At 33.3% G+C, this 16,525-nt stretch overlaps 1 long non-coding RNA gene across 2 annotated transcripts; it reads left to right on the plus strand.

Moving 5' to 3' along the window:
* Positions 1-10,859: 10,859 nt before the first annotated feature.
* On the plus strand, positions 10,860-14,748 carry LOC147565273 (uncharacterized). 2 transcript variants are annotated; one of them, XR_015237110.1, is made up of 7 exons: positions 10,860-10,942; positions 11,059-11,127; positions 11,750-11,811; positions 13,484-13,616; positions 13,695-13,862; positions 13,944-14,076; positions 14,452-14,748. It is a non-coding gene; the product is annotated as an uncharacterized LOC147565273 (long non-coding RNA). The 2 variants fall into 2 exon arrangements; XR_015237108.1 differs by having other exon boundaries at positions 10,879-11,127.
* The last annotated feature ends 1,777 nt before the right edge of the window (positions 14,749-16,525 follow it).

Consider the following 16,525-nt stretch of genomic DNA (forward strand, 5'->3'; position numbering starts at 1 on the left):
CTAATAAACAATTGTACTTTTTCATACATTATACATAACTTATTGATCTGTACCTGTTATTTATGATCCATCTCATTTGTTTTTTATTAAATGTTTCATTATTAATGTATGTAAATTTGATTATAAATTTTTTTAACTAATATATATGTTTTTTTTTCTTGTAGTAAACCAGCACTGATGGAATTTCTTACAGAATCATCACATAAACTATAGAAGTATAAATTACGATGAAGAGGATTGTTTTTATGATCCTGGTTGGACAACGGAGTCTTACGTGAAGACTTACAAGGAACATATAAACCCTGCCCCTAACTTCGATGAACCATGTACATTTAATGAAGAGTCAAAAACACTACCATATTTGATTCGCCGTAAACCTGGAAGACCAAAGACAGTAAGGATCGAGAGCTCGGGCAACATTCTGACGGAATTTGTTTTTAAGTTACCTAGTCTGCTATGTTTTTTTCATTTACAATAAAACACAGATTATTGTTCAATAAAATTTCGTTTCAGTCGTACAAAGGTTGTGTTATTTACTATACAGTATACATAATTTATGATAAATCACATACTTTATAACAAAAAACATCATTTCAGATTTACATTTCCTAACAAGTTACTATAATTTATGGTACATAATGGACATGTACGCGTAAAAAACAAGTAATTTATGTCAGAAAATAATCTAAGTATTCAATGGTACATAATGGATGACACACACACATATGATAAATTACGTTGTATACATGACAAATAATGGTTTCCTCGTCATAAATAACACATAATTTACGAACTTGTTTCATAATTTGTATTCGATGTGTGTTTATGTATGAGTAAAAAACGAAAGTTAAGTGAGAGAAAGTTGATATATATGTTTTGAATATTAACCCCCAAATCACGCTAATTGATCTCAGAAAATATACTCATTCCAAATCTGAAAATTAAGTGAGAGAAAGTGATATATAGATTTGGTTTCCAAATCAGAAAGGACGAGAGAGAAAATCTGTTTTGGAAAATATCCGTTTTCCAAATCTGTTTTGAAAATTTTGTTTTGGAAAATATCCTTGATCCGTTACTTCCTATTAAATCTTTTCAGTTTATAACCTAAATATCTCCCCCAAATCACGCCCCCTGGTTTGGGAAACTTTCCGGATTCATTCCGAAATTTAAAAACCCCGGATTTTTTTAGACGAGGGACATGGAGGATATTTATCAATAAAGTATGAGTTATTTATGCCCTTATTGCAAAAGGACTAAATGTCCATATTTTGGGAAGATTGGTCTATATACCTATTATGAAAATGATTTTGGTCTATATACCCATGGACTCTAAAATTAAACCATTGCGAATAAGGTTGACCATGAAGAATTTATGAGCAAGTTGTGTTTATGTCTGTAAAATCTCTTAGGTTAAATGAATGGTGATACTTGCATTTTTTTAATATGAAAACATGTATCTATATTAAAAGATCGATAAATGCTATCTTTACAACCTAAAATCTGGAAAAAGCCTCCAGATTGAGGCAGATCTTATATGGCATTACGGATTTAACATGTATTTATTGTTATTCTTTATGGTTACTAAAATGAGGGGCACCACATTTTAGTTACTAAAATGCCCTTTTTCTCATTGAATCTTTTTTAGCCGTAAAGCATTTTCGGTTGGATCGACGGAAAATGGCAACGAATTTCGCTAAGGTCGGCTAAAAAAGACAACAAATTTCGGTCGTAACGGCTAAAAAAGATGACAAATTTCGGTTGGGTCGATGTCTGAGGTGGAATCTAGGTATATACGTCAACAAGAACTTATGATTGGACAATATATAATTATGTGACGTGTATACCTCGATCACATAATTATATATTGTCCAATCATAAGTTCTTGTTGAATATATACCTAGATTCCACCTAAGCCATCGACCCAACCGAAATTTGTCATCTTTTTTAGCCGTTAAGACCGAAATTTGTTGTCTTTTTCAGCCGACCCTACCGAAATTCGTTGCCATTTTCCGTCGATCCAACCGAAAATTCTTTACGAAAAAAATGACCTAAAACCCTAAAACGTTTGTACAATCATAGAGGAAGACAAGAAAATGATATTTATTTATGTGAGCCATATTATCCTCATTATAAATGTCTTTGTTTAAGTCGATAACTTCGTTTAAGTCGATGCCCTTGTTTAAGTCGATGGTTTCGTTTAAGTTGATGTCTCCATTTAAGTGAAAGGAATCTTCTTTCTTGATGTAGGTTGCCTCCTTCATTAACGGTGGTTCCTCATCCATGAGATCTTGAGGCACCATCTCGAAACTAAGACTATGGTGATGGTAAACTTTGCAAGTTTTTTAATACTAATGGTGATGTTGATAGTAGTGACGATATTAGGGTTTTGGTTGTTTATGTGAGAGAAACTACAAGTGAATAAAATATTAGATTTATTATTAATTCTGTCTAAGTCCTTCTATTTTGGCACTATTTATTAAATGATCCTTATAACGCCCTCCTTAAACTAATTTGGTAAAGGAAGAGCAAATACATAAATTGACCTTTCTAGTGCACTGCCTTTACTAAATAGTGCTCTTCCTATACCAAAAGCCTATACTTATTGTTTATTTTCTTTTGTTTCATTTTTCTTAAATTGGTTATTCAATTGATATATATATATATATATATAGAGAGAGAGAGAGAGAGAGAGAGAGAGAGAGAGAGAGAGTGAGAGAGAGAGAGAGAGAGATTTCAATTTCCTTTTTTTAACCATTGCAATTTATTTTGTTTCATTTTTTTTTAAATTACTAATTTTATTTCTAACAAAGACTCAATTTTATTTTTAATTGGTTATTTTATTTCTTAAGGGGACTATATTTTAAATTTTGGGAAGGACTTCTAGACAATATCCTTTATTAAAAAGGGATGCTTGTCCCAGTCAAGGTTTTTTCCTTCAGTTTTGTTATATAGATCTTTCTTTTGTCACTTACAGAAGCTATAATCAATCAACAAGAGCAATTATCCTTTAATATGATTCCTCCTAGTTATTTCACCTTACTTTATTGTTTGATTTGGTCGTTAATATGATTAGAAAATATCGGTTTTGTTTGTACATTATTTAACTTATGATTTTATTATCCATGCCAAACATGTCCTTAGTAGTTTTGACAAAAAATTCTAAACTTAAAGGGGTAAGCTCAATTACTAATTACTGAAGGAGGTAAACTAAATTACTAATTAGTGTTGAAGGGGTAAGCTCAAAAAACATAAATTTTAAAGAGAATAAAGAAACATTGGGAAGTTTTATATGTCAAATGCATTGTGTTTTTTACTCAAAAGTTTTTCTAAACAAGTTAACCAGGTATGATTAAAAGTCCTCAACAAAAAAAAAAAGGTATGGTTAAAGGCAATGCCCAAATTTGAAGGTGTTTATCACTAATCTCTTCCTTTTCTCATTTTCCTGGAAAAAGTCAACTGCCGGAGTTCGACAGGCAACACCGGCCGGCGACTTTATTTATTTTTCCTTTTTCTTCTTCTCTTCTTATCTTCTCTCTAAACTCTCAAACCTCTCTAAACTCTCTAAACTCAAGATCATAAGGGTCTGGTTTTCTATGTGGGTATCAAATAGAAATTGTAAAGCCTGTAAGTAAAACAACTGAGAATCATGGAAGAAGGTGTATTCGACGTAAAAGAGTCGCGAAATTCATAAATATCAGATATAGCATTTCAAATCAAATAACCCAAAAATCATTGAAGATCGTTACAAGAACCAATAGTCTCATTCAAGGTCACAAACCGCAACACCCCTATTTTCTATATATATCAAATTAGGTGGAAATAACAAAACTCTAGGTCAATTTGGGGTTGGGCCTAATATGAAGAGTAAGTTAGTGTGGGCTTGAGCATCATAAAATTGAGGAGTTATAATAGTTTTCGTACTAGGTGTCGAGACAATCTCCAATGAGCGAATTTATTGAGATAATTCACATGGTTTCTATTCTTTAAGCAATGTATTTATTTGGTAGATGATACCTTATATTGGTGAGTCTATATTTTTTTAACTATTATCGTTATTTGTTTTTTGAGGTTGTGATCCACGTGAGGATCTATTATGAGCATCATCCATTTTGACTTGTTATGTGTTGTCGGCTTGAATGGTTTGGTGAACTTGTTTGTAATTCTTTATTAGAGTCAATGCTTGTGGTGTGATGCTATTATGGATGTGTGATGCTATTATGGGTGTGTGATGTGATGGATTTGATTGAGGGTTGTATGAGTTCATGTGGTTGGTTCGGCCCTCTCTACCGGATGCGATGTAGGTATGAAGCATATGGGGTCGGTGCTAACACAATGGATGACCTTGTAGACCACACTCTCATTCAACTTATGTTTGTTGTATGATGCTATTATGTGTGTGATGTGATGGAGGGTTGTATGAGTTTATGTGGTTGGTTCGACTCTCTCTACAGGATGCGATGTAGGTATGGAGCGTATGGGGTCGGCGCAAACAAAATGGATGACCATGCGGACCACACTCTCATTCAACTTATGTTTGTTGTATGATACTGTTATGTGTGTGATGTGATTGAGTTGATGGAGGGTTGTATGAGTTTTTGTGGTTGGTTCGACCCTCTCTACCGGATGCGATCTAGGTATGGAGCGTATGGGGTCGGCGCTAACATAATGGATGACCTTGTGGACCACACTCTCATTCAACGTGGACACCAACTTGTCATATCATTCGATGAGAGTTTGATGATTGTGTCTTTTGGCATAATGATTTATCGACTTAATTGTCAAGTTTGGATTCTATAAAGGTCTATCTTAGTTAAAAGTGTGATCATTTTATATTTATTGAAAAGGAGAAAGATTGTTGTAGTACGAGAGTTAGTATTGGATTAGAATACGAGGACGTTGAAAGCCTAATAATCAAGAACATAAATTATTAGTTTTTACATATGTGAGGTAAATCTCGCTGTATTATGTTAATTGTCACGTTAAATTTCAGATAATACCAATAATGAATATGGATGCAATGCCTTCTTGATTGGGGATAAAGCTTGCCTATCCGAGACGTAGGTTTGAGGAAAGCTACTGTAGTTGGGTTTTAACCCAACTATTGTTTTTTTCAGGTTTTGATTGTGCACTCATGGTAGGGTTGCTCGTGGATCCAGTTTGAAGGTCTCAAATCTTCGATTTCAAGGCGGTTAGCTTGAGATTTGAGATTTGGGGAGCTACACAAATAATAACTGAAAAAAACCCTATAGCTTTGAATCTAAATTGTAAAACCAAGAGAAGAGGATCTGACTGTAAAACAAAAGGAAGAAGAAATTTAGCTGCAAAGGTTGTCATGATTGAAAGAGCTAGAAAAATGAAGAACCTTAAAGCTAATTCAAGCAAATGGGGGGATTAAAATAGGATGAAGAAGGTAAACAAAGAATAAGAGAAGAAAAAGGAAAAAAAGAAGTTCGCTGATCGAAATCCCGCAAGCGACTTTTGCCGTAAGAACAGAGAAGAAAAGAAAAAAAAAAAGAAAAAAAGTTTTTTTTTCATTTATCAAGGCCGTTGGCGTCAGATTGTCTGTCGCTGACAACCTAACGGCGTCAATTGTGTCGTTAGGTCAAATAATGACGGAGGCGTCGCCTCTTATACACACATTGCATTTAACCATTTTAGCGATTGCCTTGAGCAAGCTTGCCTTTAACAGCTTTGGGCATTGCCTATAAAATATCTCAAGCAACAGAGGCTAATTTATCAAAAGTGTAAGACTAATAATAAGTATATATTTTAATAATAGTCGGGCTGATTGAAACTTCAACAATTAACACTTAAAAAAAAACCGCTTTCTCTCTCCATAACCGCATCCCACAGAATCCCAAAAAAATCAAAGCTTTCCCGTTATCCCTTCACCGGGTGAGATCTCTTTACCGGTGAAGGGATAACCCTTCACCGAGTGAGATCTATATACTTTTTATATTGAAGTTTATTGTTTTTTTTGTTAGATCTAACCATAGTTTTGGAGTAACAAAAGGTTGAAGAAAATATGAAAGATGATGTTGGAAGGAATACAAGGTTTATTCTCTCATGAAGGTAGTATTTGTTTTCCTGTATCTCTTCTAGGGTTACGACATAAAGAAAAGCAAAATCGACATCAAGGATAGATGAATCGGCAACAAAATATAAAGAGAAGAATCAAGAAGAAATGTTGTATTTGATCAACAATCTTATTCCACATACTCTTCAAATCTCAAAGTTCTCCACCAATCACTGTGTTAGAGGTATAGTACTCTGAAATCCAAGAGATCATGGATTCGATTCATATGGGTGGTCTTCATAACCCATATGTAAAAAATTTGTGATTATATGGTATAAATAATGTAAAGATCTTGATCTTGTAATGGCCTTTAAGGGTCTTAGAATAGCCTTTTAGGGTTTAGTAATGGCCTTTTAGAGGTCTTTGTATGTGTAATTATGGCAGTAATAGTGCTCTCTATAATCATCATGTTGTAATTTGCATTTGTAAACACATGATGTTATCAAAGCCATGTAAGATGTTTGGATGTACTCCATCATTAATGAAATTAAAGTTTCTTTGTCAAAAAAAAAATAATAAGTATATTTTTAAATCCAAAATGCCAGGTAGGATCCATGTCAATCTAGTTGCTTTTTCCTGATTTGAGGTTGTAAAGATAGCATTTCTCTAATCTACGGACACGTGATATCATTAACATGGCATGATTGCCTAATGATACATAATTGAACAATTAATTGAGTATTAACTTCTTAAATGAGGTGGCCAATACGTGGACAACTATTTTTTTTATATGGACAACTATTTTTTTTATATGGACAACTATTTTCGGGTCCGGTGCGAGTCAATTATGCTCGACTTAGTTGACTTTGATTTAATAAGGGGACAACTCCATAAAGTCTTAAATACTAACAGTTACTAACTTGTGGACCATTAACAATATAATAGTTCAAAATTGAAAACCTAAGTTGACTTCTTCTTCATCATCTTCTTCTTCTTCTTCCTTCTTCTTAGTCTAATTCTTATTCTTGTACGGCTACTAAAAGTAAACTGTAGTTTCTACCACTTCCTTTTGTTTTTTATCAAACCCTAGATGAATGAAGAAGATAAAAATTATCAATCTCCACTTCCCTTATTTTTTAGTAAACTATAGTTTCTACCACTTCTCTTTGTTTTTTAGTGAACTATAGTTTCTACTACTTCCGTTTATGTTTTTATCAAACCCTAGATGGGTTTTTATTAAACCCTAGATGGGTTTTAATCAAACCCTACATTGATGAGGTAAAACTCTAACATTTTTATTTTTATTTTGTATTTTCGTTTGGGTAGTTTGAAAGAATACAAAACAATTTCAAGGCAAAAAATCGAAGTGAAGAAGAAATTCCCAGAATTTCGTGGGAAATCTACGGAAATATGCTAGATTTTCGTGGCAAGTTTCCTTCTGTCTTGCCAAATTTTCCTAGGAAATCTACGAAACTGGAAAGTCACTTTTCGTGGTATGTTTTGTCGCTTTTCCACGAAGCACGAGCAACTCTACTTGTTTGTAAAAAAATCTAGGATTTTGAAATTTTTAATTTCTAGTTTTTGAAAGTTTAACGGGTTTTACGGTTTTAGGGTTTTTAGATCTGATCTTTCTGGTTAGGAATATCCTTCAACAATTCTCTTCCCTTTGTTTGATGATCTTCTCCAAAAAACATTCTCTCTCTAGAATTTTGGGTTGATGATGAAGATGAAGTAGTAGAAGAAGACCAAACTTACTTAGGGTTTATGAGAAAAGAGGAAGGTGTTAAAATAATACATCTAATTCTAAGAGGACTTGAGTGAAAATAATAGAGAGTGTCCCCTTAAAAACTGGTGTTCATATAAAAAAATTAATTATTTTGGTTGTCCACAAAAGATAGTTGTCCGTATAAGATAAATGGTTGTCCACGTATTGACCACCTTAAATAAAGGAAGAACTATAAATGCCTTAAATGATATTTTTGTTGTCCAATGAACATAAAATTTTGTATGGTAAGAAACCATCTCCTCTACATCTTTGCAAAAGAAATTATAAATTTGGTGGCTGAATCGATCTGAAAAAGTTAAAGTTTCAGAATTTTAGTTGGTAAAGACTTTAGATTATTTGTTACCACTTCAAATATAACCGTTTTGCATGGTTAGATTTATTAATGGGATTTTTAACTAAACAAAATACAAATTGTCTTTTCAACTTCAAAAAGTTTAAAATTTAGTATTCTACCCAATTTTCAGAAGCTAAACACCGTCGACAAATACACTTATTTTCGGCGACCATTGCAAGAGGAGGGAACAATGGCGGTCGAGTTCGTGGAACAAAAAAAAAATTCACTCGAAATTACTTAGCCACGGATTTAGGGATAAAGAAAAGCCAAGTTGACTTAGGGGGCATATTTATTTTTTAGTCCAAAAATAAATCAAATTGATTTTTGTCCTTAGTCTCCATCTTCACCTCAGATCCACACACAAATTCCAACCACCACAGTTTCCGTAACCAAATAGTAGTGCACATTTAGTCGACAATGTTGAGGCCAAATTGAAGAGTAGGTCGAACCTTAGAGGCGTTTGAAAATTAGATGACTATAGAGTGAAACGTATGGAAACTGAAATGACGTAAGATGACTGTGTCGGCGGATATTAAGCGAGAGAAATCTCTTCCCATCGTCTACCAATGCAAATACTATAGTGAAAATTTGAACCTATAGCTGGGATTTTCTCCTGATAGGCAATGGGGGTGTTAAATTAGAGGTTCCTTACTATAGTGAAAATCTGATAATCAGATAGATAAACTGAAATAGCCAAGACTAGGACCAAGTTATATCTTTATAGAGTAAACTATAGGTTCTTAGTTTCTTAAGTTTCCTTACTAATGTAAGAAAATAGATAATATTTATCTAATAAAAATATTAGATAATTACAAGAGATACACTAAACACATGAAACTCAATTTTTTGGATCTCCGAATATCTTGAATTTTTGTACATCACTGGATCTTCGGCTTCTTGATCTGTCGCATCATACTTGTATCTTATTATTAGGGAAAAATGAGATTCCATTTTCTATAACTTTGAATTTTCTTTTTGAGTTTAAATTTTGGGTATTGAGTAACTGTTTATTTTAGTGGTGAAGTGTGGTCAAGAGTTTTGGTTTGAGTTACGGTTTTTTCAAATGTAAGGGTTTTGGTTTGAGTTACATTTTTTTCGAACGTAAGTTGTCTTGACTCTCATGATCCACTGATTTTATGGGTCAATTTGAAGGTTGCAAACACGGGCAATTTATGTTTTGTACATAGTGCAACATCCCGTTGTAATGGTGCACCACTCGATTTACTTGTGCAAGATTTTCCCTCAAGATAGCAAACACTCGAAATGTATCACAGATGTACCACTTTCCTTTACGATGAGTTCAAGGCCAGTCTTACGAACAAATATTTTAAAAATTTTATGGCTACGGAAATTATCGGGTCAGAAAAATTTATGCCGCGGCTTTAGGGAATAAAAAAAAAAAAGTCTCTGGGGAATAAAGAATTAGTCAATAAAGATTGATTTAGAGGGCATATTCTTCTTTTAATCCAAAAATTGACTTAATTAAACATTGCCCCCTATTCTTCATCTTCTTTCTCCCCCTCTCTCTCGTTATCTTACTTATTATCTCTCTCTCCCACTATCCCACATTATTTCTCTCTTCCCTCTCTCTCACTTTATTTCGCTCTCACTAACTATCTTTTTGTCGTTCTCACTCTTGATCTCTCTCTCTCTCTCTCTCTCTCTCTCTCTTTTACTGTAGATCTCTCTCATCTCTCTCGGTGTAGACATATCTCTCTTTAGATTAGTTTCAGGGGCGGACCCTATAACTTCCGTAGCCATAAAATTTTTGTTTGAGAGAGTGAGAGAGAAAAAAAAACAATGAGAGATCGATCAATAAACAATAAGAGATTGAGAGAGAAACAGTGAGAGATCGAGACATAGATGGTGAGAACAATAGAGAGAGATAATGACAGAGAGAGAGGGAGAGAACGAGAGAGATAGTAACAATAAGTGAGAGAGGAAGAGAAAAGAGAGAAGAAGAGGAAATGGTGGTGGTGGGAAATTGTGGTGGTGATAGAGAAGAAGATGAAGATTAGGGGGCAATGTTTGATCAAGTTAATTTTTGGGTTAAAAAATAATATTGCCCCGAGAGTGTAAAGAAAAACATGGATTTCTAAAGAATTTATTCCCCGGAGATTATTGTTTATGCCCCAAAGCCGCGGCCAAAATTTATTACTACCAAATCCAAAATATCTTAATGCGTATATAATTTGAATAATTTTTTTCTTTTTTATTTCAACTTAGATACTTACTAATTTCATTTTATTTCATATTTCAAATCACAAAGATTTCTTCCCTTAGGTGTACCCAAATCACTTTCATACCTAAAAGGCTAAAACGGGGTCAATTTGTTTGGAAAAACAACCAAAAACATCAACCAGTTTCATTACCAAGATGGAACAAGCAGCAGAGTAAAACGGACTCCGATTTCAATTAAAATCATTAGAAACAAAAAACATATCACCAAAATGTAACATAATAATAAATTTGATGACTAAAAATCGAAGGCGCAAAGATTAAAATGCTGAGTTGGGTTATAGAGACTTGAGGTCATCTGTTGCCCTTCAAATATCATGGTTCAACACGGTTACATTTATTATTCGCGACGTTAATATCTTTCTTTTTTTACATGCGTTAGACGTTAGGTTGTAAATTATTTCTAATTTTAAAAAGTTAAAATTCAACTATTTCCTTGACTGTATTAATTCCAAGATCTTTATTTCAAAAGGGAAAGAATATAGAAATATTTCTTAACATTCATGGTGCATAATCTCTTAGATGGATTTTTTTTTTTTTGTTGCAAGATCTTTCAGATGGATCTTAGGTAAGAAGCAATCTCATTATAAATACTTTGTTAGGTTTGTTTTGTTTTCATCAATCTCATCTTCTTCCATCAAACAATTCATTATCTTCCCTTTAACCTTGGTAAAACAACTTCAGTTTTGCTACTTTATACATTCTTCATTGAAGGATTGAACGAAGACAAGAAAGGACTCCAGCTTAGCCAAGGTTTATTTTTTTCTTTCTTTTCTCTCTATTTTTTTTTCTTTGTTTTTAGTTTTATCCTTTTTTTCTGTCGTTCATCTGTGTTTAGTTTTCTTCGTTTTATCGTCTTTTATCTTCATGACAAATAATTTTCTTTTAGGATGTTTTCTTACTAGTTCTATTAGTAATTGATCTTAGGATGTTTCCTTAGGATGTTTTCTTTTATGATTGTTTTCATCAATCTCGTCTTTTATCGTATATAGTTTTAATGTTTTAGCAATCTTTTGTTTATTTTGCTTAGAATTGGCACTTTCATTTGCTTGATTTGATTCAACTTATCTTCAACTTCGACTTCAAAGCCATTTTAAGTTATTTGATGAATCAAACCAAATCAAAACCTTATGAATTTGATACCCAAAGAACCCTAAATTAACTTCTGTTTAGAACGTTTCTTATGAACGTTTCTTATTAACTTCGACTTCAAAGCCATTTTAAGTTTTATCGTACATACTCATGCTCTCATCTTGAGAACTTCTAGCAGAACGTTTCTTATGAACCTAGTTTTATATATATATATATATATATACCATGGGAAATATTTTGTGAGTGGTCAATCCTCTTTAACTACACTTTTGTTCTTGTATAGGTTATCCACCAAATGGTTTAATGAAGGAAGTGGAACAAGAAAGCAATTAATCTAAAACCAAGGTCTGCATTGTTTTCTGACTTTTAGATTTTTTTTTCTATAATATACTATGGTTGTTTCGGCTATTTTGAAAATCAAGTTGGCTAAACAATTTTCGTACAAACCAAAATTAGTAAAAATCATTTGATAGGAAAGAAGATTTAATTGAAGTATAAAAATCGTTTTTACTCAATCGAGATTTTCGGAATAACAGTCTTACTAATGAGAAAATTGTATATATAGCATATCACCTTATTTTAATACATTAAAATGGATTAGATTCTAACAGTTAAAAGCTGAATAAAAGTAGACCGATCTCTCAACATTATATGTGGAAACCAAAGTTCCATACAGTGGCGAGGCCAGAAAATTTTGTCTCCAGGGGCACTTTATCGACTAATTGATAAACATATCTCTACGATGAGTTTTCATCATATGAACAAGTGAAATTACAATGTATAATAGTTTTAAATATGTATTTTCTAAATATAAATGAATTTGTCTCCCATTTGGTTGACTCGCAATCTCTATAGTAAGAATATACATTTTCTTAGATTTAATGCTAAGAGCAAGTAAATCTAACGATAAGCGGTATTTTCTTAATCAGTTTTACAAGATGAGTCATCATTTTCATCCGGTAACTTTGTTGTTTAACTTCTCTTGAAAAAAGAAATAATACTGAACGCATTTAACTAATCTTTCTTTTTTCACTATGCCCTCATAAAACCCTACTATAAAACCGTCGCATTTTTCTACTGTTTGTCCAATAAACATGGAATTTTATAGCTTTTTAGAAAATTGTCTTCTCTAGAATTTTCAAGAAATAACATTTCTCCAGATTCTGAACTAAAAACATGTTGAGGCTAATTTTTAAACTAATAAACACTTTTTCATATGATATATAAGTGTTAAAGGCATCCCAATAAGTGTTAAAGATGCCTCCCTTAAGATCAATAAAAGAAAATCTTTCGAAACAATGGGAACCATGGTTCTTCCTATCTAAAACAATTATTACCTTTCCCGCCATCAAATACCTCCAAATTATATGATGCTTTTCCATATGAAGGAGAACAAAAAGAAGTAGAAGAAGAAACATATAGGAGAGGAACACGAGGAGGAAGTAGAAAAATAGGAAGAAATGAAAAACAACTTCATTAGTTTTATTATTTAGAAAAATATCTGAAATTTTAAGTTTCGTTTATAAAGCTCCCAGAATTAGTCTATCACTTTTTGTACTGCATAGGATTTTCAATTATAAAACTTGGTGACTCTATTTAAAGTTAGAGAAAAAGAGGTATCATAAATACTTTAAAAGAAACTTTGGTATATGTCAAAGATTTATATATAGGGAAAATAAAATTAGGATTTTATAAACTCGTGTTAGAAACTGATAAAATAGACTTGAAAGGTTATGTACTCGTTGAATATAAGGTACGTAGTATATTCTGAAGAAAGAACTCCATACAAGAGTGATACACTTTGACTCTTTGATTTCGTAAAAGAGCCACATGCAAGTTCGATGAGAAATATCTATAAACCTTTCTCCGAGATAAAAGGTTCGTTACTTTTGGCTGAATAAAACCACAATTTGGGAATTAGTTCCTTAAGATCAGTTACAATTTGATTAGATTGTTGGCTAAATATCATATCAGAATAATTTGTATGACAGTTTATGCATACATTTTGATCTTGCAGGTTTTTCTGTTGGTTATATGAATTTAATTTCGCACAAAGAGAAAATGTCTGCTATCACTATATTTGAGCTTGATGAGGTCACCGATTCGATTCCAACCCATCTATTACTCTCAAAGATCAATTCTTGAAGGAGGTAAATAACTACTTCGGGATTTGTTTGTTCTGATTTTGTTGTAGGGATTTGTTTGTTCTGATTTTGTTGTTGGGACAGAAAGAGGTGTTGGACTTCTGAAAGAGTTATTCATCCTGCAAACCGACAGAAGGAGCAGCACAGAGAGCTGTCTGTGGAAGGATCACAACTACTAGCATGTTGAGCTGCGAAAAACACAACCAATAGCTTCTGTCCGTGCAATAATAGAAGCAGAAATGAGCGAAGAAGGTCAAATATTATTCTTTGTTATGTAATTTATACAAATATATTTGAAGTTTCTGATTAATTCTTTTGATGAAAATGTTTCAGATGAAGAAGTCTATTGGAATCAAAGCCTAAAAGCAGTCTCAAAAAAAGAATTGCAGCTGCATACAAAGAAAGTAAGAAGCCATACTTTTTAGTAACCATGTGTGAGACGCATGTATCTCGCAGATTCTGTTTGGTAAGCTTCTCAATTTATACTTAATTCTTCGAAATACTTACATCCGACCATCCGATGTAAAAATTGCCGATTCTTCAGATGCTTTCTTTATCACTTTTGTAGTCAGACAACCAGATGACTACGTTAGTTACTCGAGACTAAGGTTGGTCTCAGGCTTGGGCCCGGTGGCAGAGCCGTTCTCAAGCTGAGTTAACCAAACTCTGTCCGAGTTCACCTTTACTAGAGTAAGTAGGGAAAGGATTCCCTTGGTTTCAGTCCCTGGAGTCGAACTACTTAGCGTCTCTTTTGGAAGACACCATGGATTAACAAGTAAGAGTATATGATTGGAGATATGTTAATAAAACTTCGATTTCTGATCATAACCTCATTATGCAGACAATCCCAACATGCTTCCCGAGGAAGTACCTTCCTAGAGAACGTGCAGAAATAAACCTTAACATGGATGGCAAGACATGGGGTGTCGATTACAAAGTCTACAAACAGAATACTTGTGTAGTCATTGAGGGTTTAACCGTTCAAGGTGGGCTGGGTTTTGTCATAGAGAAAAATTTGGATTTGGGAACATCATAGTTGAATGTAAGAATCTTCCGGGTTCTGGAAGAGTTCACCCCGCTTACCATTTGGAAAAAATTAATGGAGGTAGGAACGCAAAGAAGATCAGTCGATGATAGAAGATCGAAAAAAATATGAGTTGGTTTATGACTTAAAACTGGAAGTTTTTTATTTATGTGTTTGACTGCTCAGAAATGTTTGAAACAATTTTTCTATGGAACTCCCTTTCTTAGATGCTTATGTTTGTCGTGTATGGTGTATTGGTTCAACAGTCAAACGCCGCATGTCACCTAGCCGAAGTTACAATATTACGGCCTTCATTTTTATTCGGGAACAATCTTAAAAAAGATGGTTTCATAGTTTAGTCTCCTTAGCAATTTGAAATTTGTCTTATATAAACAAATACCCTTTTCCAGTACTCAATGAATGTATTCGGAGATAATTTTTTTCCACTAACTAAAAAGAATATAAAAATGGTTAGCAAAAATAACAGCTTTCCTTGTCGATATGTTTTTAATGTTCTTTCAAGCCCTTATCAAAATTTATTTACAATTGCAATTTTATGTACGAGTACTACATTTTACCTATAAACCAAACTGCATAGACTTCCAAAGAAGTTTGGAGAGATTATGGGAAAAGAATAAAAAGAGTCTTTCTCATTGATTGGTCCAAGTATAATAAAATAAGGTACTTTTCGTGACGGCAACGGAGTTGTTATGGAGAGTATGGGGTCGGCGCTAACACAAGGGTAACCTTGTGGACCACACTCTTATACAACATGGACACCAACTTGTCATATCATTTTTGGTTGTTTACTACAAATAGTGTGATGTTATTATGTATGTGTGACGTGATGGAGTTGGTGGAGGGTCGTAGGAATTTTGTGGTTGGTTCGACCCTCTCTACCGGATGTGGTCTAGGTATGGAGCGTATGGGGTCGGCGCTAACACAAAGGTAACCTTGTGGACCACACTCTTATACAACGTGGACACCAACTTCTCATATCGCTTTAGAAAAATATCTGAAATTTTAAGTTTCGTTTATAAAGCTCCCAGAATTAGTCTATCACTTTTTGTACTGCATAGGATTTTCAATTATAAAACTTGGTGACTCTATTTAAAGTTAGAGAAAAAGAGGTATCATAAATACTTTAAAAGAAACTTTGGTATATGTCAAAGATTTATATATAGGGAAAATAAAATTAGGATTTTATAAACTCGTGTTAGAAACTGATAAAATAGACTTGAAAGGTTATGTACTCGTTGAATATAAGGTACGTAGTATATTCTGAAGAAAGAACTTCATACAAGAGTGATACACTTTGACTCTTTGATTTCGTAAAAGAGCCACATGTAAGTTCGATGAGAAATATCTATAAACCTTTCTCCAACAGAAAAGGTTCGTTACTTTTGGCTGAATAAAACCACCATTTGGGAATTAGTTCCTTAAGATCAGTTACAATTTGATTAGATTGTTGGCTAAATATCATATCAGAATAATTTGTATGACAGTTTATGCATACATTTTGACCTTGCAGGTTTTTTTGTTGGTTATATGAATTTAATTTCGCACAAAGAGAAAATGTCTGCTATCACTATATTTGAGCTTGATGAGGTCACCGATTCGATTCCAACCCATCTATTACTCTCAAAGATCTATTCTTGACGGAGGTAAATAACTACTTTGGGATTTGTTTGTTCTGATTTTGTTGTAGGGATTTGTTTGTTCTGATTTTGTTGTTGGGACAGAAAGAGGTGCTGGACTTCTGAAAGAGTTATTCATTCTGCAAACCGACAGAAGGAGAGCTGTCTGTGGAAGGACCACAACTACTAGCATGTCGAGCTGCGAAAACACAATCAATATCTTCTGTCCGTGCAATAATGGAAGCAGAAATGTG

Source organism: Eschscholzia californica, unplaced genomic scaffold (assembly GCF_041429995.1).
Source record: "Eschscholzia californica isolate CP2 unplaced genomic scaffold, dmEscCali1.0.p SCAF_1, whole genome shotgun sequence".
In the NCBI taxonomy this organism is placed as follows: domain Eukaryota; kingdom Viridiplantae; phylum Streptophyta; class Magnoliopsida; order Ranunculales; family Papaveraceae; genus Eschscholzia; species Eschscholzia californica.